Source organism: Pogona vitticeps, chromosome 6 (assembly GCF_051106095.1).
Source record: "Pogona vitticeps strain Pit_001003342236 chromosome 6, PviZW2.1, whole genome shotgun sequence".
Classification (NCBI taxonomy): Eukaryota; Metazoa; Chordata; class Lepidosauria; order Squamata; family Agamidae; genus Pogona; species Pogona vitticeps.
In genome coordinates this window covers 101,006,023-101,031,537 of record NC_135788.1, presented here as the reverse complement: position 1 = coordinate 101,031,537, position 25,515 = coordinate 101,006,023, and the positions used below count along the sequence as shown (strand labels likewise).

Here is a 25,515-nt window from a genome sequence, read left to right as displayed (position 1 = left end):
AGTGTTCAACTAGGACTGAGGAGACTGGTTCCAAATCTCTACTCAGGCACAAAAGCTCATCTGTCTTGGGGCCAGTCATCTTCTCTCAGTTCAAAGTTTTGAGAGTAAATAGGGGAAGAGTAACAATGTACACTGCCATGAACTACCTGAGGAAAGGCTGGATAAAAAGGGTGTATTTCTTAAACTGCCTTGCAGAGTTACTGTGTGTGGAGTCAAAATGAAGACCAGTGCTGGCATCTTGAGGTCCTTGATGGAATTGTGTCAAAGGGGCAATAATAACACTTACTTACTTACTTACTTACTTACTTACTTACTTACTTACTTACTTACTTACTTACTTACTTACTTACCTACCTACCTACCTACCTACCTACCTACCTACCTACCTACCTACCTACCTACCTACCTACCTACCTACCTACCTACCTACCTACCTACCTACCACCTTTCTCCTTAACATGTGGAAGTGAAGAGCAAATACTGAAATATTGATTCTGATTGCTACCAGAGAAAGGACTCAGTCAAAAGGCTTTGTCCAACAGTTCCATTTCCCCCTCTTTACATTTTCTAAGTGATGCCCAGTATGGCATAGCGGATAGATTGACGAACTAGGACTCAGGAGGCCCAGGTTTGAATCCCTGTTCAGCCAGAGAAGCTCACTGGTAGGATGGAACTGGTAAAATCACTCCTTAAATACCCCACTTACCTTGAAAGCCCTGTCAGAACTGCTGTAAGTCAGTTCCGACTTGATGGCACCTAGCAGCAACATTTTCCATGTTATGAAGAAAGATAAAAGAAGCAATGGGAATACAGTACATGGAATTATAAATGGAGGATAAGAATGTTGTCTAGCTCCTGTGTGTATTCCATGAATGAGGCCGGGCTGAATGCATGATTGAAATATTGATGGAGCAAATGTGGATGGGTGCCACCTCATCCCAAAATTTTTGGCCGTAATAAGGCACGTAAGGATTAAAGCTTTATCTGAAAGTACTCTGTCTCTCACTCTGTCTAATAACTGTGCTCATGACTGGGAGACTCTTCTCATCCCCATGTTATGGGAGGTAGCTGTGATTACTCAGTAGGAAAGGAGATGTACTCTCTGAAGCATATTTCAGGGTCCCCCAAGATGTTGTCCTTTAGATGTGTTCAGTGACAACTCCCATCTTCTGAGCTAACATTTCTTGCTGAGGGCAGTGGCATTTGTACCAACACATCAGGAAGGACCAGATTTTGAAAGACAGGTGTATCTAAAAAAAGAGAACTCTGTTTATTATTTCTGTGTGTATAGAGGAAAAGTGAACAGGCCCAGTTAAATAATACTTTATGAATTGAGTTCTGGAGTCCAGTAGGTTTATGAAACAGATCGTTCTGCAGATTAGTGTTAGTTACATAGTCTAGTTTACAAAGAAAAATACCTTTCACTGATGTTCTAACCTGTATCTAGCAAAAGCTTTTCATATCTTACTGTATCTAGCATGTCTCTTAATCAAGTCTTTTCTGGGCATATTGCTTCAGCAGCCTGCAGCCTGTGCCCATTTGTAATTTGTTCTTCCCACCTACCAAGACTCATTTCCCCACATCTGCTGTGTCTGTTTTTTTACTGCCCAGAATGTAATTTCCGCCCATAAAAAAGCAATCATACTGTTCCAACCAGCTGCTTCAGACCTTTCTTGATAGGCAGATGATTGACAGCTCCACAAAATAAAGAGAGGCCCACAGAAGGGCTTCAGTCTGAGGGAGATCTCACGAAAGGTCCTATCCTGTGATGGTGGAAAGACCGAATAGATGGCCTCCAGCTAACACTGGCAGATGTTGGGAAGAAACTAGGCCAAAAAAGAGATGTGATGAGATCCTGTATAGCAGGATCTCAGACTTAGAGAAGCCTTTCCCCAATCTGCTGACATCCAAATAGGTTGGACTACAAATCCCATCATCCCTAGCACTTATGTAGGCTGTAGACTAATCCATCTTCAGGGCCCAGAATGGGGCAGCCAGGATAAATAATATATTTCTTTGCTTCATTTATACCCCACATTTCTTCCAGTGAGATAAAAGTATCATACATGGCTCTCCTCTTCACGTTTTCCTCACAACAACCTCATACAGTAAACTTCACAGTCAAAGTGGGAATTTGAAGTTAGATTTCCTGAGTCCTAGTTCAGTATTCTAACTGCTACATTACACTGGCTTTTAGGGGCTCAGGGTATGTCCAGAAGGGCATATCGCTCGCTATTTGGATTGTTTTCGGTGCTGTTTGGTCTGAAGCAAATGATGCAAATATCTCCCATTGCAATGAGGAAGTATGTTGACACACAGGTTTGAGAGAGAGCCATGGCAAAAACGCCCTCCGTGATTCCCCACTCCTCTCCAGATGATTCCTGGTGGGCTCGTCTACCAGTGAAGGTAGAAAATACCCTGGCCTGCAGAAAAATGAACAAGTGGGTCCTAGATCAAATCAAGCTGAGCAGTCTCTGGAAGCAAAGATGATGAAACTGAGGTTGTCCTAGTTTGGGCATATCACAAGAAGGCAGGATTCTCTGAAAAACACAGTAACACCGGGAAAGGTGGAAGGTAGCAGGAAAAGAAGAAGACCAAATATAAGATGGGCTGACTCCTTAAAGGAAGCCACAGGCTTGAGCTTGCAAGAGCTGAGCAAGGGGGGTGAGGACAGGGCATTTTTGAATTCGCTTATTCATAGCGTCACCATGAGTCAGAGAAGACTTGATGGTACATACCAACCACCATACACCAAACACCACTGGCTGATACCTCTAGATGTCATTTACATTTTCCATGCTTCATTTCTCTAACATGTCCTATTTACATTGCCTAGAAATGACACAACATTAGAGGCACTGTGGTGAATTTAAATAGTGGAAAGTATAAAACTAGATATGGGAGAACGATGGCAAAAATCAGAGTGTGTATGCCCTGCTACTGTTTTGAGATACTTAAAAGAGACAGACTGCATCTCCCAGTGAGGAACCTGCAACCCAGCAAATCAGAATCCATGAAAAGCTGAAGCCTTATCGTCTCCACAGTGTGACTGTGACCAAAAAAATCTAAAATTAAAATTAAAATCAAGTTTTGGGGATTGTTATGGATGGCCCTACAGACAGACAAGATTTGGGGTGGTTGATCCCTGCTTTATGGAAGTAATTTTTGCAGGTGATTAAAGGTATGAAACTATTGAACTGCACAGGACTCTTCATCAGCTTGGCAGCAGAAAATATAAGTGAAGATGAGGAAATTTGAATTATACAGGCCTCTTTTTCAGCCTGGCAGCAGAAGAGTTCTGTGCAGCCAAAAAATTTGCAGTAATTTTCATTTTAATTCAAGTATTGAATTGTATTAGAGTCTGTTTTAAATTAAAGCACATCAAATAAATTCAAAATGTCATGGGTTTACAATCATTGTTCTTTGAATTTTAAAAAAAAGAGATGAAGGAAAGGGCAGGAGGGGAGGGAAGCTTGCAGAAGTTTGGAAACAAAGCCTATCATCCTGGCTCCCACCTTTTCTAATTTAATCCACTCGTAGCAAAGGATTTACCACACTGGATAAAACCATTTCCTCATTCAGACCTGGCCATGCTGCATCTTATTTTTTGATCCAACTAATTGGAATGTAGGTGCAAAACTGGTACTAATAGGAAGGTTTCTCCCATCCTGAAAGCATCATCTGCCTAACATCTGGGAAAAGTAAGAAATAAGGCTTGCTGGGCAATAATGTGGGGGCCTATTTGGCTGAGGGGAATGGAGAGTAGCGGGAGAAACAAGAGATTCACTCCCCTGAGTAGTTCATTCCTTGTATTTTCATGGAGAAAGGGAGGTGGAGTTTCTGGATGAAGCATGCTAGTTGAGTGACATCAAAACTTAATATTCAACACATCTGAAGTTTATAGTTGAGGAAGACTACCATAATGGGCTGGAGGCAGAGCTTCGGAAAAAAAAATCAGCTACAACTCCCCAAGCCCCCCAGCCAGCGTGATTACTAGACTTGTTGGCTGGGGGAATCAGAGGCTGTCATTCAAAAATTAAGTTTTATAAGGCCTGCCCACACTGGGAAATTTGGCGCAGTCCAGTCAGTGCTTAAAAGCTTCTTAAGAGATCTATTTTAACTCTCACTTGAGTTATCCTTCTATCTACACCGCAGATCATGCTACAGGTCCACACAGAGCACGATTTACCCAGTTTACCCATGGGTAAGTTTACCGAGTTTACTTGCAACTAAGGAGGTTGCAGTACAACTGCAGTGTAAGGGGGAAACGTTGGAGTAAAGGGGGAGAGAAGGAAAGGAGGTAACCCCCCACACACACACCTTTCTCCTCAGCTGGGGCTCTGCCGCCTTGTGGAGAAGGGATTCCACGGAGTCCACATAGCCCTCTTTCCTGCTTTTTCTTGTGGCTGCCATTCAGGGGGCTGGGGTGACTTTTCTTTTTTCCTAAATAAAATAAGTGGGATATCAAAATGGCAATGCATCAACCTAGCATGATATTAAAACTGCGCTATTCTGGTTATGGGAGTACAGTATTTTAAAAAGAAGATGAAAATAGAGGAGATGTTTCTCTGCCTTCCCTTTTAATGCCACAACCCACCTAGTATGTCACAGCATTATCTCCTCAGTTAGCGCCACCCACAGTTCCATTTGGGTGCAGGCTAACCGTCCACACAGGATACGCAATGAACTAAATTGGGACCACGCTGAATCATACCAAAAAGAATATATGCCCTAACACTGTGCCAGAAAGGTGCACAATAGCTCTTAAATGGGCAGGATGGATTGATGTAAGTAGAAAGATGTGCAGACACCATCATTTGGTTTGAATCAAATTGTACCAACAGCGATCCATATGCTAATATATACACCATTGTATACAGCCTGTTAAGTTCCAAGTTGACCACAGTTAGCATCATGTGGTAAGAGAGAAGCTGCAGGAAAGAGAAAAATCCCGTTCTTTCTCTCTTTTTCTTTGCTGCCCTCTATAGGTCATTGCCTCAAATGGCACCATTTATTTCAATATACAGTATGCCCAATATCTAACCTTCTCAAGGATTTAAGAGCAAGCTACATATACATAAGTAAGTACTGTACTGAAACACAGATTTTACACTTTTTTTTGAAAAAAGCAAGCTCCATCAGCTGAATGTGGGGTGTGAGGATTCATAGAATGGGAGCAGAAGTGGAAGGTGAATTTAACATACTTTCTCTGTTTGTAGCCATGTGGAAAATCCCTCTTCGGAAGTTAATATTTTCTTTGGAGTTGAAAGCATTACCTTTCCATTGGCACCATTAGGCCTGATGTAAATTGTTTCAGAAGTAACTGTAAGCCTAATATAAATCCTGTTAATTACACCTGCAATTATAATATAAAAGCTGTAATTTTTTGAATTGCCCAAGTTCAAAAATCACAGCAGACATTATATGTTGTTTACTAAGTTGTGCAACTCAGCATGCAACAGATGCTGTCTATGATGATTTCTTAACTTAAGGCAACTTTTTAAAAGTTAAACAATCTGAGTCAAACATAATGAATTGACTCAAACAATGTAACGGGTTTAGCTTCCAAGTAAAAATTTCAATAAAACAATAAAAAATCAAGCTTTCAACAGGAAAACATGTGCTCTCATCTTGTCAGGATACAAACAGCTTTAGCTGTTCCAACTTCTGGATCTTCTGTAGCATTTCCTCTCCAAAGAGGTTTAAAATGAAAAACTTTCTACTTTCGTGGAGCATAATAAAAGTTGACCAAAGTCACTATGAGGCAACCTGTCTCCAAAAATTATGCCAAGTGCATTATGCCAGCATAAGATCGCAACAAAATTTTGACCAATGTAACTTCAGTTTTCAGAGGTAAAAGCCTACATTGCCAGATGCCTCAGATTCACAAATCTTCTGTAGACAGTAATTTCCCGGGTGGCGATTGTTGGTTTCAGACAGATCTTCAGTTTGTTAGACAAAAAAAAAAAATATGCTAAAGAAATTTCATCACATGCAACTCTGCTAATGTGATTTACCTTCTCAGGTGTCCTTGTGATTGATTGTGTGGGAAAGACAATTCAGGGCCCTTCCAGACAAAGAATTTGTTCTCTGTTTGTTCTCTATTAACTATTGGTTCTGCATTGCTTCTATCCATATGGAGCTCCCCTTTTGCCTTGCTCTTTTGCTTCTTTTTGTTCCTCCTGAAAACCTGGTGGGAGCTTAATGCTACAGCACTTCCCAAAATTGGTGCTACTGCATCTATTAATCACATTTTAATTTACACATTTCTTTTCTACACACACTCCTCTCTTTCATTCTTAGGAGCCCCAGCCCCATGTTCATATAATCTCTTCTCCTTGCCAAATAAACAGGTGGATCCTGGCAGCCCAATGAGGAAAGCAGCAACATAAGACCACATGAAAACAACTTGAATGTCATTGAATCAATGGCCATGGGACTAAGGCTATAAAGGTTTCAGACTGCAATTTCCATCATTCCCAGCCAGGAAGGCCAGTTGCACCAGCAGAATTTTGTACTGGCAAGATCTTGGAAAAAGCACTTGTTAGAACTCTAATCCCCAAATTCCCCATCCAGCATGGCTAGCAAAAACGTAGATTTTCCACCTCAAGGCAGTTATGATCAGTTTGATGACTGAGTCATGGGGCTCCAGATGTTTCTATAATAACTCCTGGAGTTTAAAATACATGAATAAAATTTGATGACGTTGTTTAGTCTGGAGCCATGAGGAAAAGTTTTAAAAGGAATTTAAAGTATATGAATGGATATATGAAATCTGATGAGACTGGAATTCAGAAGATTAAGTTTTAACAGTTACATATTTAGATGGAAGAAGATGCATTAAAAAGTGGGGCAATAATCATGGATAACTACTGTACTGCTTTTTTTGTCCTTCAAATGTTTTCTTCTGCCTTTTACAGGTTTATTATTAGAAAGCAGTTCTGTACGGTTCATTTCATTCTAATTGTCGGGCTTGTATCATGTTTGGATTTCAGATGCTTCTATAAAAGCACTGAAATGCATTAGAATCATAATTACAACAGTCTGGCATTTAGCATTTGTGTTTTGTATTTGATTATCTGTTGTCTCTGCTTGGGTGTGAATCATAGTCCAACTCATGTGGAGCATACCTCCTTGGGAAAGGCTGTAACAGACTAACAAGGGCAGGGTAATACTCTTACACATCTTCCATGCATTTGACAGCTATGACCCTGTCTTTTGGGCAGCAGGAAAAGCCCTTTTGCGTTTTACCCAATATGTTGTCCAAACACAAAGAGATGGAAGCTTGGCACCAGCACTTCCTCTGGAAGCTGCTTCCTGCCTCTTAGAGTGTTTGATGTTCTTGTCTGCCTTAAATATAACAGCACAAATAAAACTACAGTAATTAGAACAGCATGATTAATGTTAGTACTGCAGAGCTGGAAGGGACCCTATGGAGTCCAACCCCTATCAAGGAGGCACAGGGGGAATCAAACTCCCAACCTCTACCTAAACGATGAAGCTATCCAGCAGATTATACATACTTTTAAATTTATTTTCATCTCCTTGGCTAATGAATAATAATGCTTAACAATTAAATGGCACATTTCAAGTGTTGATATAGAACTGTGTCTTAGTAATCCTCAGAAAAGCCCTACACACTGGGCTACGCCTAGGAGTAAACAAGGCTGAACACGTCTCCTACTTTATCAAAGACAATACTATGTTTGAAAGACTGATGGAGGATAGACCTGAATTGGAAGGCACTCACTGTTTGAAGGGCTAATTCTACCCCTAGCCCACACGGCCCAATGCCCCCTTTTAATCCTCCTATAATCCCCTACCCCACTCCTTGGATTCTGTGTCTCTCACTTCTCTCCACTCTTCCTGTTTTGCTCCTATCATATGTCAAGTATTAAATAAATTGGCAGCAGGAGGTAAAGCCAGGTCAGGCTGAAATCCACACCTGCTTCAGGAAGGGGAGCTAAAGGGGGAGTAGACCCGTCATTCACCCCAACCACCTGAAAAAGAGTCCATAAACAGACTGAATTGAAGCAACACATGTGAGGGTTTTGAAAGCTGTAGTTAGAAAAGTAACTTTTCCAAATTCTGTGGAGACCTTGGCCTGCAGCAACTGGCTAATTGCAAAATATCTGTCACTGCTATCTATTTGAGAGCAGAGCCCTACCTTTCCTACTCACTTGCAGAGATTTTGGCAAGCCTTTGAGTCCCAGACTTTGGTACCAATCCAAAGTCCAAGGGGTTGTTGTAGGTTTTTCGGGCTCTTTGGCCATGTTCTGAAGGTTTTTCTTCCTAACATTTCGCCAGTCTCTGTGGCCGGCATCTTCAGAGGACAGGAGTTAGACAGAGTTCTAACTCCTGTTACTTCTAACTCCAGTCCTCTGAAAATGCCAGCTACAGAGACTCGTGGCGCAGTGGTTAAGCCGCTGTACTGCAGCTAAAACTGTCTTAACGACCTGGGGTTCAAATCCCAGGTAGCCGACTCAAGGTTGACTCAGCCTTCTATCCTTCTGAGGTCGGTAAAAATGAGTACCCAGCTCGCTGGGGGGGGGGGGCAATGTGTAGCCTGCATAATTAAATTGTAAACCGCCCAGAGAGTGCTTGAAGTGCTATAGGGCGGTATATAAGCAGCACGCTTTGCTTTGCTTTGCTAGGAAGAAAAGCCTTCAGAACACAGTCAATCAGCCCAGAAAATCTACAACAACCATCGGATTCTGGCCGTGAAAGCCTTCAAGAATAAACCATAGTCCAAGTCTTTGGTCCCAAGTTCTGAGTCCCAATTAAAAACAGGCTATTTTCCTCAGGGAAAAAAAAGGTAGGTGGGTGCGTGAGTAGAGGCCAAGTTATTGGGGGGGGGGGAACTGAGTCAAGTCATCCGTGCAACTGAAGTCCAACTTGACAACGAGTCCTGTGACTTGGGTCCCCACCTCTGCCCTACCTTGATCATTGCTCCTTCCATACACATTTTCCACCTTTGTCAGGTTGCATCTTGCTCCTACTGAGGAACTATTGGAACATGGAATTTCATTTCAGCCAATTGTTGTGAGTAATTAGCACATTTTGCAAATGTCATAGTCTTCCAGTTAGGAAAAAAATTGAGAATTAAAACAAAATTACAGTGGTGCCTCAACTTACGAACTTAATTGGTTCCAGAACTCCAGTCGTAACTTGAAATGGTCATAAGTCGAAGCACCATTTCCCATAGGAATGCACTGAAATACAATTAATCCATTCGGGCCAAAGGAAAAAACCACCAGAAAAACCCCAACAAACAAACAAACAAAAAAAAAAAAAACACTGCAAGACCCATCAGAAACATGATTAATCCATTCTGGCTGAAGGGGGGGGGGGAGAAAGAAAAGCAAACAAACAAACTGTTCAAGACCCATCAGAAATTTTAAAAAAAGGAAAGCAGAAAGCAAACAAACCCCACAAGACCCATCGGAAATGGGGGGGGACCCCAAAAGCAAAGAAACTGTGTAAAACCCATTGGAAATGGAAAACAAACAAAAAAACCCAATGCTGTGATGGGTCTTGCCATGGAGACCCATTCCCTCCCCCCAGAACTGACCAGTCCATTCACCCACTTCCATAACACACCATCTCTATTGTTTAAATTGTAAGCCTTAAAGTGTGCAGCTCCTATTTTTATATATTTATAAACTAAGGATGCTGCATCCTGACTCTAGGCTAGTTCTTCTGAAAAGAAACTGTAAGCATGCATACACACATAGATGCTTCATTTATATATACTGTATCTGACAAGGCTTAAGCATGCATGCTTATATGTGGAAAGTTGATTTTGAGAAGAACTAGCCTAGAGTCAGGATGTAGCATCCTTAGGTTTTGTTCCACCCACCCTCTCCCACCTCCTGTTACTTCTGCCACCCTGGCCATGCCTCTAGGTTTGGAAGGAGATGGTTTGCATTACCTAAGAGAGCAGCCACTACCCCTTCCTCTTCACTCCCTTTTTTGCCTTGAGAAACAAAAGCACTTACAAGCCATGAAGTTTTCAGTCTGGTACTCCAAGGCGTCTGCAGACTTTGGTTTCCAACCTTTCACCTTTCCTTCCTCAGTGTATCTGCAGACTGGACAAAGGGAAATTGTAAAACCAAATAAACACTGGATAAGGGAAAGATCTTGGTTATATCAGCTTCCCCATAGCAAGTACTGGAGGAATATGAATGGAACATCAATCTTAATTTGTTGGTTTTCATATGAACAAAAATGTTAAAACTTTCTAGCTTATGCAATTATTTCAAAACTGTTTTTATATATATCCTTGTATTACTCAGGTTTTCCTCACAAAGAAAGTTGTGTTTGGAGAAGAAATGTTAATGAAGGGAAGGGCGTTACCGCTTGGAAAAGTTACTTTTGGGAAGCTGCACCATTCAGAATCCCTCCTTTGTGACCCTAAACTGGCTGTGGGATTCTGGGAGCCATAATCCAGAAATTAACTTTTCCACAATTTGGTGTGAATACAAATGGTGACAGTTCGTTTTGGAGGAAACATTGAGACAGGTAGAATAGAATGGCGTAGCCTGGGATAGGAAGCAGATGGAAAACCTTAAGAGCCATGTGAGTGAAGGAGCTTAGACAAGGGAACTCTGAGATTCTTAACGAATGGATTAGGTTTAACAGTAAATTGTATTGTTGTGCCGTAAAGCTGGAACCAACTTATAACAACCTAAACAGGGCTCTCAAGGTATGTGAGATATTTAGGGAGTATTATCAATTCCACACCACCAGTGAGTTTCCATGATTCAGCAGAGATTTGAACCTCCTGAGTCCTTGTTTTCCAGCTAGAGAATACTCAGAAGTAGCTTACCATTCACTTCTTCTGAGGGCGCCCTGGGATGGTGCAGCTTGCCCAAGGTCATACAGGCTGGCTCTTCCCTTCAGGAGGCACAGTGGGGAATCAAACTCCCAACTTCTGGCTCCACAGCCAAATGCCTAATCTATTGAGCTAGTCAGCCAGCTAACAGTAAACAGCTGTAAAGAAATTAGATGTTTAATGTAAGGCTATACACCTTGTGAAACAGGTAGCAAGAGTAAGGTGCAAAGTTATAAGTGCTGTTCTTTACAGAAAGTCGAATTGGAGGGAACAATCTGCACTGGATGTCCATGCATTCTACTTCCAACAGATCAGACTTCTGTTTCATTGTGTCTTGTATTTGTAGGGCTGCCAAGTGAAACAGATAAAGAACTGTGAAAGGACAGCAAAATATTGAAGATTCCCATTGAAAGTCAGGACTTGGACAGCAGTCTGGGCAGGCACGCAGATAATCTGCCCACAGTCTTCACTAGGGTGAGTTGTATTGTATGTATTTATTGTAATTATAACAATGATTTCGGTATTGGCAGCTACACATGTAAATTGGCATTCACAAATGTCATGCAAATATATTCTCCTCTTTTGTTATCTTTGTTGGTAGACATTTTCTTCTTTTTGGTGATCTGTAAATGGAATGATGGGAAGGGCTGAGAGATGCCAAGTTGGTGAAGTTCCCATAACAAAGGTATGTGTTCCCTTGTCCCATCTCCTCCATGTCTTCAGTGGATACATCACAAAAGTGACAATATATTAAAGAATTGGTAGAGATGGAGTTGCTGTATGTGCATAAGAAAGAAGTTGGTGTGTGTGCAGTTGCTACTTGGAAGCTGCTCTTTGAGTAACAGTACACTGTCATTGACTACACAAAAGCCTTTGACTGTGTGGACCACAGCAAACTATGGCAAGTTCTTAAAGAAATGGGAGTGCCTGACCACCTTATCTATCTCCTGAGAAATCTATATGTGGGACAGGAAGCAACAGTTAGAACTGGGTATGGAACAACTGATTGGTTCAAAATTGGGAAAGGAGTATGAGGCTTTATATTGTCTCCTTGCTTATTTAACTTATATGCAGAAGTCTGGACTGGAGGAATCCCAAACTGGAATTAAGATTGCCAGAAGAAATATCAACAACGTCTGATATGCATATGATGCCACTCCGATGGCAGAAAGTGAGGAGGAATTAAAGAACCTCTTAATGAGTATGAAAGAGGAGAGTGGAAAAAATGGTCTGAAGCTCAACACACACACAAAAAACCCCTAAGATCATGGCCACTGGCCCCATCACCTCCTGGCAAACAGAAAAGGACGATATGGAGGCAGAGACAGATTTTACTTTCTTGGGCTCCATGATCACTGCAGATTGGGACAACAGCCGCCCCGAGTAGACATGGTCTAGAGGGGCGGGGTAAAAATCAAATAAATAAATAAAATAAATAAATAATTAAGAGACACCTGTTTCTTGGGAGGAAAGCGATGACAAACCTAGACAGCATCTTAAAAACAGAGAGATCACCTTCCTGACAAAGGTTGGCATAGTCAAAGCTATGGTTTTTCCAGTAGCAATGCATGGAAGTGTGAGCTGGACCATAAAGAAGGCTGACCTCTGAAGAATTGATGCTTTTGAACTGTGGTGCTGGAGGAGACTCTTGATTGTCCCCTGGACTGCAAGGAGAAACAAACCTATGCATTCTAAAGGAAATCAACCCTGAGTGTTCACTGGAAGGACAGATCCTGAAGCTGAGGCTCCAATACTTTGGCCTTCTCATGAGAAGAGAAGACTCCTTGGAAAAGAGCCTGAAGTGTGAAGGCAAGAGGAGAAGGGGACGACAGAGGATGAGATGGTTGGACAGTGTCACCGAAGCTACCAACATGAATTTGACCCAACTCCAGAAGGACATGGAAGACAGGAGGGCCTGGCGTGCTCTGGTCCGTGTGGTCACAAAGAGTCGGACACGACTTAACGACTAAACAACAACAACAACACTGTCATTGTCTCCCATGTGCAAGGAGACTAAGATCGATTTCTTTGTGCACCACAAACTTTTAAAAATTGTTATTGTGGTTCATATTAATCTATCAACCACATGGTCTGATCTTACCGAATAATTATAGTAATGATAGTCATAACAACAGCAACACCAACATCAAGAGAAAGTTACTTTTGACAGTCCTTAGCAACTCTGTTGCTAAATTGTTTTTTGGTCTTCTCTCTCTTTCATTTTTATCTGGACTTACTTGCTTGTTGAGACAGCACATTGTGACCCCACCATTTGGGCTGAAATGGGCTTATTTTCCATAATAAACCTGTGGTCTATAAGATGCAAAATAGTATCTCCAGAAATTTCTCTCTCTCCAGTATGTAAACTGGAGCTTACACACAAACTGCTTTCTGCCTCCTCCAATTACTCGTGATTTCAGCAACCACATTTGTGGAGGTGGTTGAATCAACGGGAGTTTGGAGCCCTTGATGATACACAGCAAATTATCCAGATGCCTGCAATAGATCTATTTCTGGCTTCTTCACCCCAGCTAGGTTATTTCTTTCTTTTTTTTAATTTTCTTTCTAACATTTGTAGTCCAACTTTCCTGAAACAGTTGTCCAAAGTGATGGTTTTTCCCTGAGATACTAGTCACAGAAGAATAGTAGAGGTAGGGAGTACAATCACAAATTGGTTGTACAGTAGCAGCAGCAGTAGTAACAACAACAGAACTTGCAGAGTTGGAAATAGCCCTATGGATCATTGAGTCCAGCCACCATCAAGGAGGTGCAATAGGGACTTGAACCCCTAACCTCTTGCTCTGCAGATGTTCAGTTAGTTTTTGCCTGCTTTGCACCTTTTCAGCCTACTTCAAATGTAGGACATTGAATTGGCTAGTGAGGTTCCTAGTTAGCCATAAAACTGCTTGGGTAACCTTTGGCCACTCACTCATTCTCTGCTTGACCGACCTCACAGGGTTGTTTTGAGGTTAAAAGGGGGAGGGGAGGAAAGCCACCTACACCACTGTGAAGGAAAGGCAAATTATAAACACAACAAACAAACGCAATAGTTAGATATCCAATTGTGCATTGGTTGACTTCATTCCTAAAGGCAAACCACTATCATTTTATTTTCTTGGAAATTCTTCAAGAATTGCACCATTTGGACAAGGCTGATGCTTGTCCCCAGTTTCTCATTTATGTGGAAGTTTGAAATGCAGCTCAATTGTTAAACCATCTATAGAGCTAAAGCAGCCAGCCCAATATCTTTCCAATATGTTTGTTTGTTTGTTTGTTTGTTTATTTAGTTTATATACACTACCCAAAGGTCTCTGTGCTGGACTACAACACCCATCACCCCCAACTAGTCTGGCTGAGGATGGTAGAAAGTGAACTACCTTTGGAGGGTACTGGTTGGACAATGTGGTCCTAAGGTTTATAGGACTCCCCCATCCCCACCCAAATAAACATCTCTTGTCTTGTGTCTTTATGATGGCAGGAACTGTCCACTTCCACTCTAAATAAGGAGCTAGAGCCTACTTCAATATTCTTCTGTTTGTTTTGTTGTTGTTGCTGCTGTTGTTTTCCTTCTTCCCCTTCATGTGAATTATAAGGGGACTTGACAAATATCAGGTTTCACTCTCTTGTGCAGCAGATGTTACAACGAGGCCATCAGTTATTTTTCATTTACTTGCCCCCTCTGTTCCTTTGCTTTCCTCATCTATCCATTCATTCATCGGTCCATCCATCTGAGAGGGCAAAGAGAAGACTTCAAAGCATATCCCTTCAAGCAAATTCATTCCTTGCATCCATTTTATTAATTTGGAAAATGCCTTTTAAAAAAGGGGGGGAGGGGGCAAAATGAACAATAAAAGGATAGTTCACATGGCTATGCAATGGTGGATTAGGGCACTAATATTTACCAAATGTGGGGCAAGCCACCCACCCCCTGCAATTTCCTATCCCTCCCACTTCGGCAACATTCTTGATTGGTTCATTCATCTACCACCCCTCCCCCCCAACAAGCCCTTTAAAAACATATGATTTGACCCATTATTTCACATTCTTTGTCCAAATGGTAGGTGTCTCTGAAGGGGGAAGATTCTAAATGGAGGTGGGCCAGGGAGAGCCAGCAATCTGGAGGTCTCTTTTACAGAAAAGTGAGGCTAATAGAGCACCAGTATCCAGGAGATTTACTATTTTCCTTTCCTTTTGTTTTGTTTATTAATTGTCTCGAAAAAAATTGTTTCAGTATAAGTAATAATACGATAATGTACTAAAATGTAGACCATTACTACAGTAAGATAAAATAAAAAACAACAGTATGGCTTTTGAATCCTTACAAGTCCTATTTATAACAGATGTGAGAAACACTTTTATATATACAGTAGTCAGGAGTGTGTTTATTAAGGCTGTGACAGGATACACTGAAATTATTCTACTAATATTTATCTTGTACCCAAAGCTGGCCCTATCATTAGGCAGAGTGAGGCAAGTATCTCCTGAAGCAGATGCTCAGGCTCCAACAAGCTCTGTTTATATCACTATATTGAAACTAGTATGGTATAAGGCAGAGTGTAAAACGTGATTTTTAAAATAAGATACAGCTACAAGCAAGACTTGGTTAAGTTACTTTCTGGATTACAATACCCAGAATCTACATCCAGTGTAGCCACTCTTTTTGTAGTCCAGAAAAAGTAGTTTTTCTATTCTATTCTGGCTCCAAGGACCCTCAAGTTGTTAGTGTTTATAGTTATAATTTTAAAAAGGGGAGCTTTTACTTTCAGATTATCCAAAACTTTATAATATAAATACGTATTCAGAAAGCATATCTTTTAAAAGCTGATAACCCATTTACTGTTATTGTTTAGAAACTGATAACTTGTTTTAGCTCCTGCATTTTGATTTCCTTAAAGATCTGCACCTGAAGCAATCACACGCGCAAATTAAGCCCACTTTACTTTCCACTTAACATGCCTAGCTGGAATGCTAGAGAGCTGAGTGAAAGAATCTGTTTTGACAAATATATACTTTGTACTCAAAAAAAAGCCCTGATGGTACTAAATCTATCACCTTTTTTTGACACTGGCAACTGCCTCAGACACCTGATTTTGGCTCTCACTGAGAGGGCAGTAACTTGTATGTAACTGAGTTTATTGTGATTGTTTACTGCGAGGAAAAGGTGCCTTTGAGATATTTTACCTCAAATATAATGCATCTAGAAGCGGAGGCTTCATTTGCCTCAGATAACAAAATTATTAGCACATTTATTGATGTTTTGTTAGGCTTTTTCTGAACAGGGGAGAGATATATAATCAATCATGATTCAGAAACCATTGCAGGGTGAAGCACAGGTCACCGAGGTATCTGCAAGTCTATATAGTTTTTGACCTACAAACTTCCAAATGCTGTTGACGGGAACCTATGAAGCTACCTTATACTGAGCTAAACCACTGGTTTACTGTATATCACCTAACAGACCATTTGGACTGGTAGGAAATCTCCCTAGAGGAGATGGGAGAAGTTCTTCTTTGTCCTGCACCTTCTCTGCATGCCACAATCCTATATCTGAAGAAGCCAAGGTCTAAGACCTGAGACCTTCTACATACAAAGATGTTTGCTCGGCCACAGATATGAATATGAAGTTCCTGAAGCACGAACAAGGAAATTTAACACTGCTATTGGGATTATTCAATGTGAAATGCCGGACTGGTTTTTTTACTCTTTGCATACTTTTTCTGATGTAGTACTGGAGGAGGTAGCCATGTTAGTTTGTGAAAGCATATCAGGTAAAATTCAAAGAAACAAAACAAAACAAAGAAGACAAAAATCTACCAGTACACTCTGTAGAAGATTTGAAAGTCACTATTTTAGAACAGAACCATTACAAATCAAGAATACACAGGGAAACAGCTGAGACAAAATTTATATACATGATGGGCACCCATATAAATGGATTAAATATAAGCCAAGGGTTCTTGTCATTACCAAATGTAGTATTTCTGCTGTTATCTACTGCCGCTGTTATTTTCTTCATAACTACGAAGCCCATCTCTTATCACAAGGTTCAAAGGTAAAAACTGTCAATATTCCCTGCATCAACACGCGTGATTCCTCTGCTATCCTCTTTCACAATTAGCTAGATAGCTAGATAGCTAGATAGCTAGATAGCTAGACAGATAGACAGATAGACACAGAGAGAGAGAGAGAGAGAGAGAGAGAGAGAGAGAGAGAGAGAGAGAGAGAGAGAGAGAGAGAGAGAGAGAGAAGAAAGAAAGAAAGAAAGAAAGAAAGAAAGAAAGAAAGAAAGAAAGAAAGAAAGAAAGAAAAGAAATACAGTGGTGCCTCGCTAGACTATGATAATCCATTCCAATGAAATCGCTGTTTAGCGAAATCATTGTCTAGCGAAAAGCATTTCCCCATTGGAATACAATGAAACCTGTTTAATGTGTTCCAATGGGGAAGAATCGTTGTTGTCTTGTGAAGATCGGCCATAGGAAAGCCGCTTTGTGAACCGCCAATCAGCTGTTTAAATCGCTGTCTTGCGAAGCTTAATTCCCCGAAAACACCTGTTTTGCAAGCGCAGAGGGAGCTGTCAAAATCGTCATCTAGCGAAAATCGGTTTGCGAAGCAGGGACCAAACATTGTCCAGCGAAATTCCCCCATAGGAATCACTGTTTTGCGAATTGCTATAGCAATCGCAAAAAGTCAATGTCTAGCGAAAAAACTGTCATACGCGGTAACTGTCTAGTGAGGCACCACTGTAACATTTCCAAGATCTGGCACAGATATGTCACCATCTATCTCCACAAGCAGGACATTTCACTCTAAAACCTGCATAATTGACACAGTACCTGTTTTCATGCACAGGCTACATTCCAGCGCATAACACTGCGAGCTTCTCCCACTGATTTCAAGAATGCCTCACTGCATGCCTCACTTGGACTCTGGTCCAATATATTGATCTAACTGACACATTATACAGTGTTGTTAACCACATGGCTGGTTGAGTACTTGCTCCTTTCTTTATACTGTCTACTCTAGAAAATGTGCCCATACATACAATGTTTTCAAACTTATAAAATGATTTTATTTGAGAGCCTGATTATTCTGACACACAGACCAAAATATGCAAACATGTGGTAGAAAAACTGTGCTTTTGAAGTGGAATAACTGGATATGTTGTACACTGTCTTGTTTTAAAAACAGGGTATGCCAGACATTGAAATGATGTATTTTGCCTTCTGCTTCTTTTCTAGGAATGCTTTACTCGATACATGTTTGATATAAGTTTGACAGCATATTGGCTAGAGTTATCGAGGGTTTTTGTTCAACGCATCTGGAGGACACCAAGGCAGGGTATGTCTTGTATGCTGTATGCTTAATATGCGTATTAATAGGTCAATATTCTAAGGAAAAGATTTGAAATAGTACTAGTTTTTGGCCAGAATCTTATTGGAGATTTACTCCGACATAGGTGTAAATGTGTAAACCGAAGTGGCAAATTGCTGTAACTGTATAATAACAACAGCAAACTGCTAATAATTAATTGCTTTCCTGGTCATGTGTCTAATGTGGGATATTTGGCTATTTTTCTTAGTTAGCAACAGAGACGTGGTGGCGCTGCAGGTTAAACTGCTGAAGCCTCTGTGCTGCAAGGTCAGAAGACCTGCAGTCATAAGATCGAATCCACATGACGGAGTGAGCCCCATTGCTTGTCCCAACTCCCGCCAACCTAGTGGTTCGAAACCATGCAAAATGCAAAAATGCAAGTAGATAAATAGATACCACATTGGTGGGAAGGTAAACGGCGTTCTCTGTCTAGTCACGCTGGCCACGTGACCACGGAGGATTGCCTGAGGACAAAAGCTAGCTCCATGGGTTGGAAACGGAGATGAGCACCACTCATCTTTTTCCTGCCTTTGGAAAGGACACAACTGGACAAATTGTCAAGGGGAACCTTTACCTTTACCTTAGTTAGCAAAGTATGAGATAGAAAAAATAAAAACTACACAGAAACATGGAGAGATCGACTCAATTTTAGTCCCTGTCTGCCCTTTGGTTTCTTTTCCACACAAATTAGCACTTTGCATGATAAAAGTACTCTAGGAGCATTTAAAGTAGAAAAAAAGATATCTTTACTTACAGTTACCACCTGTGATTACAGTCAGAAGAATAAAAAGAAGAAAACTGGAATATGACCATGTGGAAGAGCCTCCATACTTGATGCTTGGTCAGAAGACAGAGGAAGAAGAACTATCAACAACAAAGACAATGGAAGCAAGGAAACAAAACAGGAAGAGTGGGCAGGGACCTTACTCAAATGTCAGAGGCAGGAAAAAGATTAGTGCCAAAGGACAATCACATTAGACTATAAAGCACCCTCCCATCAATAATGTTAATACATGCAAAAGAGCTAATGTCCCAAGAATGCCAAGTTGCACAATTGGCTCATCACCAAGAATGTGAGTGGCAACTGACTACTGTACTTTGGCACAATTAGCCACTGCTTGCTCTTTAAAAAAAAAAAGAAAGAAAGATTAAAAAGAAACAACAAATTCTGTAATGGATATGTTTCTTGTATTTTTTATAAACATGGCATAGTTTTCCATTATTAAATCTGTGTTTCACACATTGATATAAAAACCACAGCTTTGACTTAGAAATAAGGGGGGGGGATTAGTTTTAAGAATATCTATACTGTACTTCCATAGACTATGCTACTCTTCCCTCCCCTTACATCCAGATGTTGGGTTTTTAAAACAAGAACAGGTAGTGGAAGTGGTAGGGAAAAGCAGAGGAAGGCTGTGTGGATGTTCTCTAAAAGTGCATAGCCACTTCTAAAAGTTGGGCTAATCCAACATTTGGCAAAGGGAGGAGTCCACCAAACTGAAATGCAAAAAAATAAATAAAAAAATAAAAAAAAGAAGAAGTCTCATGCTTGATACATGAGGAGAATGCTATAGATGTAATATATCTCGATCCCAGCAAGGCTTTTGACAAGGTACCGCATTATATTTCTGGCCAAGCTGGTGAAATGTGAATTAAATGGCTCTAGTGTTAAGTTGAACAGACATGTGGTGTCCATATCACTAGAAGTATGATATCTTGATCAAGGGAAGTAGTATAGTAGTATGTTTGCTACTATAAAATAGCAGTATTTTTACTACTAAAACCAGTAGTAGGTTATTCTATATTGGTCAGACCTCACCTGGAACACTGGGTCTAATTCTGGGCACCACATTTTAAGAAGGATGACAACAACTTGGAATGTGTTCAGAGAATATTAAGGATCTGGAAACCACCCCCTATGAAGAATGGCTTAGGGAATTAAGTATATTTAATCTGGGACGTGGTGGTGCTGCTGGTTAAACCACAAAAGCCTCTGTGCTGTAAGGTCTATAGATCTGCAGCTGTAAGATCGAATCCACGTGACGGAGTGAGCACCCATCGCTTGTCCCAGCTCCCGCCAATCTGGCGGTTCAAAAGCATGCAAATACGATTAGATAAATAGGGACCACCTCGGTGGGAAGGTAACAGCGTTCTGTGTCTAAGGCGCACTGGCCATGTGACCACAGAAGATTGTCTTCGGACAAACGCTGGCTCTATGGCTTGGAAACGGGGATGAGCACCGCCCCCTAGAGTTGAACACGACTGGACAAAAATTGTCAAGGGGAACCTTTGCCTTTAGTCTGGAGAAAAGAGAACTAATATGATAGCCATATTAAAGAACTTGGAGGCCTTTCCTATGGAAGCGGGTTCAAGTTTGTTTTCTGCAGCTCTAGAGGGCAGACCTTGAATTAATGGCTATAAATAACAAGTAAGATTTTGACTATACAGTAGGAATTTTTTGACAGTGGAATGTCATGGATTCTCTTTCTTGTTTTGGAATGTGATGGATTCTCTTTCTTGGAAATTTTTGAAACAGAAGTTGGATGGCCATTTGTCACAGGTCCTTGACCTGGGGATTTCCCTGCTCTTGGAAAGGGCTGGGCTGAATGACCTTTGTAGTCCCTTCCGGCTCCACAATTCTCTGATTTTGGATGGGATTCATGCTCAGCAGGTGATACATAATGCAATTGTATGCATTCAGGTAGGGGAAAACATGCCCTCCTCAGCCCAATTTTGTGTGGCCTGCAGAGATGGAGTGCAACAGAGAGAGAGAGAGCACAAAATGCACAAAGGGGGAACGGGGGACTTGTAAAGGAAACAAAAGACAGAATTGAATAGGATGACTGAAAGAGACAGGAGTGTGAGAATGAGAGAGAGCAATGGGCTGGGCACAGAATGTGCAATACAATTTTGCCATGCTGTGAACTACACACACATCTGGCTTTGGCGCCACATAGCAGTAACTCTGTCCCCAGTTGATTTTCTTGCAAGGTTTCTCTCGCTATTTATTATTCGAATGCCCCCCCTCCTGAAAGGAGAGAGCGCTAGTTCTGCCCCATGTGTTGAAGAGTGCTGGGCTGGCCCTGGCTTGAAAGCTACTGTGCAGGAATGGCAATGAGGTGACATCAATCAGCGCAGTGGCCAAAGGAGCTAGTCCTGATATGCTCACTGTGCAAAGGCTTTCCCTGCATTATCCTGCTTGCGTCTTGTGATTTCTATTCCAATCCCACCATTGCAGCTAGACTAACAAATCCTATTCTGTTGTGTTCTAACTAGCCAAATTAGGAAGTACAAAAACTGTTCTCCTGACCGTGAGATTATTTATTTCATTTATTTAAAATATGTTTTACCCCACTTTTCTCCTTAAAAGGGACCCAAGGCGACTTACATTCTCAAGTATGTGTTGGTCTTGTTGATCTTCAAGAGAATTTGTGAGCATGTTTTTTTCTCACATTCCTCTAAATATACACAATTTAAAAACCTGACGACAGCTGCCTTGTTGCATGGACTGCTAAAACCAGAAATATTGTGTAGGTTTTTGCATCTCTCTGAGCAATCATCCTGCCTTTTACATTTGCTCTTTGCCTGGCGGAAGGAACCACAGATGCAGGACGGTGTACCAATGCCATTCCATAAGCATCAAGACTTTGTTCTGAGGCCTTTGACATAGGTTTAGCAAGGCATCAACATTCTGGCCACAAAAAAATTAAAAAAACAGAAGGAAGCCACGTGACAGTAATGGCAGCAGCCTTCTGCAGTGACTTTAGTTATGAATTGTTTCAGTGCAGTCGTGCACACATGCTGATTGTTTCAAACCGCACCCCCAAAAAAACAATAGAAGTCTCTGGGCACACAGGAAATGATCTCCAGTTAGCACAATGGTAGGGCAAAAGATTCGCTAATGGTCGTGCATCATATGACTGCAAATTTAAGACATGATCTCACTGGGACACAACTAAAGAACATTTTGCTGGTGTGACCACGTCCTTGGTTTCGCAAAGGCATTTTGTGAAAACTGTGCAAACCACCAGTGGGCAGAAATGATGCTTGCTGCAGGTGAGATCTCTCATGGGAACCTGATTGTATATTGAATTTTGGAGAGTTCCATCTTGCCGTTTTCTCCGGTCAACAGAATGATTTGGGCCAGGCCTGCAGATGAGTAGCTGTATACCTTCAGATCAGAGCTCCACAAAGCTATTTGCTATACTAGCTGGAGGACAGCTAGAGCTGCAGCTCATTAAAAATAAGTTTGCCAGGCTTTCCTTGAAACTTGGAGCCAATGGCCTTGAGTCCCCTCCATCTTTTTTAATCCCTCCATTGTACCTGGGGAGATAACCTATGAAAACATGGCCCTGTCTTGCCCTTGGTTGTTAGAATTTTCTTTTCACAAACTTCTTTGTGTGGATTCCCCAGGTTTTGGGATATATATATAGCTGCTTCAAAAGAAAGCACCAGGTATCCCCCCTCCCCACGCATCTTTGAAAGGCTTTTAACCTTCTTTCTGGCAGATTTTGTTTCCACCTGGGACGAAACCATTTTGAGATAAATTAAAGTGTGGAAGGAATATGTGTCTTTCTCTTTTCAATATTTTTCCTGAGGAAACTGGAGAAGGCCATCTTTGTTAATTGCTTATGTCTCTGTCCCTCTTTGAGGCAGACAAGGCCGCCTATTCATGCTAACAAAAGCTGGGGAGAGACGGTCTGGGATTTGTGCTGCTCCGGCCTGCCGTTTGATGTGAGGTGCTGAAAAGAGGCAGCTGGCTTTGTTGTTGTGAAACAAAACAAAACAAAAAGACTGATGGCATGGGTGCCAGGACCCAACCCAAGAAAGGGAGGTGGGAAAGGAAATCTCCTTTCCAGAAGGTGAGGAAAAACTAGTGCCCAATGCCAGAGAGAGGCAAAAAGCAAAACCTACTCCCCAGTCCAGTAATTATTCTATAGTATGATGGGCCGCTTAATAATCTATTGTCTACAACCAGAAAATGAATCACAGATGTACACAAAAAGGACTTGCACACAATTTATATATGCTAACTTATATTTAGAGATGCATATTTTGACATGCATATTTAGACAATATATCACTATTTACTTACAAGTTTAGTGCAATTTAAATAGAATTAGTGCAATCTAAATAGAAATACAAGGCACCCCATATAGTAGAGAAGACTGTGACGAAGGTCTCATTTTTTATGTGTTATTTTGAAACCCCATATTTCTTTTATGATTCCTTATATTTAAACCAAACATGAACCAGATGTTCCTTCAGACCGAGAACATCTTCAAGTATTCCAATTGTCCCAGCATCTGGCAATCAGAGTGTAACAGTAGGCAGTACAATTTGACCACCTGAGATGGCAGATGCTGGGGACAGGGTGAGTGCTGATGAGTTGCTAAAGACACAGCTATATATAAAGTGCAATCTGTTTTGCATCCCACAGATGTGATCAAAGTTCCTCTACTGAAGTCTCATTTAGCTATTATGGCTACCATCCACGGATGGAAGCAACATCTGTGAATATGTCTTATCCTTTTAAATGAAGCATTTTCCAAGGTGTAGTCTGCATATACGGAAGAGTGCTGTAGAAGCAAGGGTGATGGATGTCTGTGGTTGCTGGATGGACTCCACCACTTCAGGCTACAGGTGGGAACTTTATTGAATTGCTCCATTGTGTGAAGACTTCCCAGTCTGGCGTTACTTTACTGAATCAGCTTTAGAAGAGGACGACCTTGTTGCACACAGGGAGGCCAGCGAGAAAGGGGAATTCAGTGCCTGGGTAGTCAGTATTACAGTATTCTTGAACCTTCCAGAAGCACAGCTGACAGGGACATATCAGCGGATGAAAAGACTGCAATAGATAGGGAGAGGTGCAGGCTGAAAAGATGAGAACAAAGGAACAGCCAGTACTTCAAGGCTTTCTGAGTGCTATCTGGAAGCAGCTAGACACCAGGGAGAGGTTGGCTGGGAGCTATAAAATCTGTAGGTTCTGCCAGCAGGACCACCGGGGGAGTCAATGTAGGTGCTCACCTCTCACCTGTTATTCTGTGTTGGTTGTCTCAGTTCCCAGAACCTTTGACAAGCAGATCACTGATGACCTCACCTCTGCCTGTTCTTAGTTGTGAAGGCGACTGATCTATTTGAACTGGACAAACGGTTTTACCCATGGACAGTACTGGCCTCCTGCTTTGTGAATAAGAACTGGCTTAAGATGAAACAGCCCTGGCATTTGCTGCCTCACGTGGAACATTTCCCTTCCCCTGAGGAACTAGACTAAAGATCGCCTCCTAGGGAAGAAAAATATTCCTCTGGGTTGGGAGTATGGTCTACATCAGTTTTCGCCAACCTGATATATCTCAGTGTGTTGGGCTACAACCCCAGAGCTCAGACAACAGTTACTTTCGGTCGGCTGTAACTCCCAGAATCCCCAGCTCAGCACAGTCATTTTTCTTTCCATTCTCGGAGTTGTGATCCAACAAAGTAACTCTTTCAAGTTTCCTACAGCTCCTAAAGTATTGTTGTGAGGATGATGAGAGTTTCACTTCAAAATGTTTGAAGACTGAGGGAAGCTGGTCTATGTAACTGAGCAAACCAGTATATTGTTAGAACAAGAGACAGAGGAACACACAAACATTTTAGTGAAAGACAAAGTCCATTGATTATGTTTTGGAAAAAAAAAACAAGTACAGTATATAATGCAGAACAGCCATTTATGAAGAATGTCATACTATATACAGGATATTTAAGTTAACAACGACAACAATAATAATGAAATCTGTGCCAATATTTAACAGATACTTAGGTTTTTTGTTAAAACCCATATCTGTTATATAATACCAGTCAATGTTTTATAATTTTGACTGTGCTTGGTGTTTTAGAATAATAATAATAATAATAATAATAATAATAATAATAATAATAATAATAATAATAATAATAATAATAATAATAATAATAATAATAATAATAATAATAATAATAATAATAATAATAATAATAATTATTATTATTATTATTATTATTATAAGAATAATGATAATGATAATGATGATAATAATAATAATAATAATAATAATAATAATAATAATAAGAAGAAGAAGAAGAAGAAGAAGAAGAAGAAGAAGAAGAAGAAGAAGAAGAAGAAGAAGAAGAAGAAGAAGAAGAAGAAGAAGAAATATAATATTTATTAGTAATCTTAGAACTGTAGAGAAGGGACCTTGGGGATCTTTGAGTCCATATATTTGTCAATTAATAAATGATAAGAATGGTTACAGAAAGAATTTGTTCTAAACAATTAGACTATATATCACTAT

At 40.8% G+C, this 25,515-nt stretch overlaps 3 long non-coding RNA genes across 5 annotated transcripts in view; 1 reads left to right on the top strand and 2 right to left on the bottom strand.

Annotated features, from left to right (window-relative positions):
- Positions 1-1,738: 1,738 nt before the first annotated feature.
- Positions 1,739-10,109, bottom strand: LOC140708080 (uncharacterized). The gene is made up of 2 exons (XR_013537599.1): positions 9,999-10,109; positions 1,739-4,443 (listed from the first exon to the last, which is right to left on the bottom strand). It is a non-coding gene; the product is annotated as an uncharacterized LOC140708080 (long non-coding RNA).
- Positions 10,110-10,951: 842 nt separating this feature from the next.
- LOC140708464 (uncharacterized) overlaps positions 10,952-25,515 on the bottom strand; it is an 18,118-nt gene continuing 3,554 nt past the window's right edge. Inside the window, exon 4 of one of the 3 annotated variants that reach the window (XR_013537596.1) lies at positions 10,952-10,992. This is a non-coding gene — a long non-coding RNA (uncharacterized LOC140708464). Of the gene's footprint in view, positions 10,993-18,689; positions 24,080-25,515 lie in introns of those variants that run through there. The other 2 variants (XR_012088669.2, XR_013537597.1) reach the window with 2 other exon arrangements.
- On the top strand, positions 17,846-25,130 carry LOC144583673 (uncharacterized). The gene is made up of 2 exons (XR_013537598.1): positions 17,846-18,172; positions 18,981-25,130. It is a non-coding gene; the product is annotated as an uncharacterized LOC144583673 (long non-coding RNA).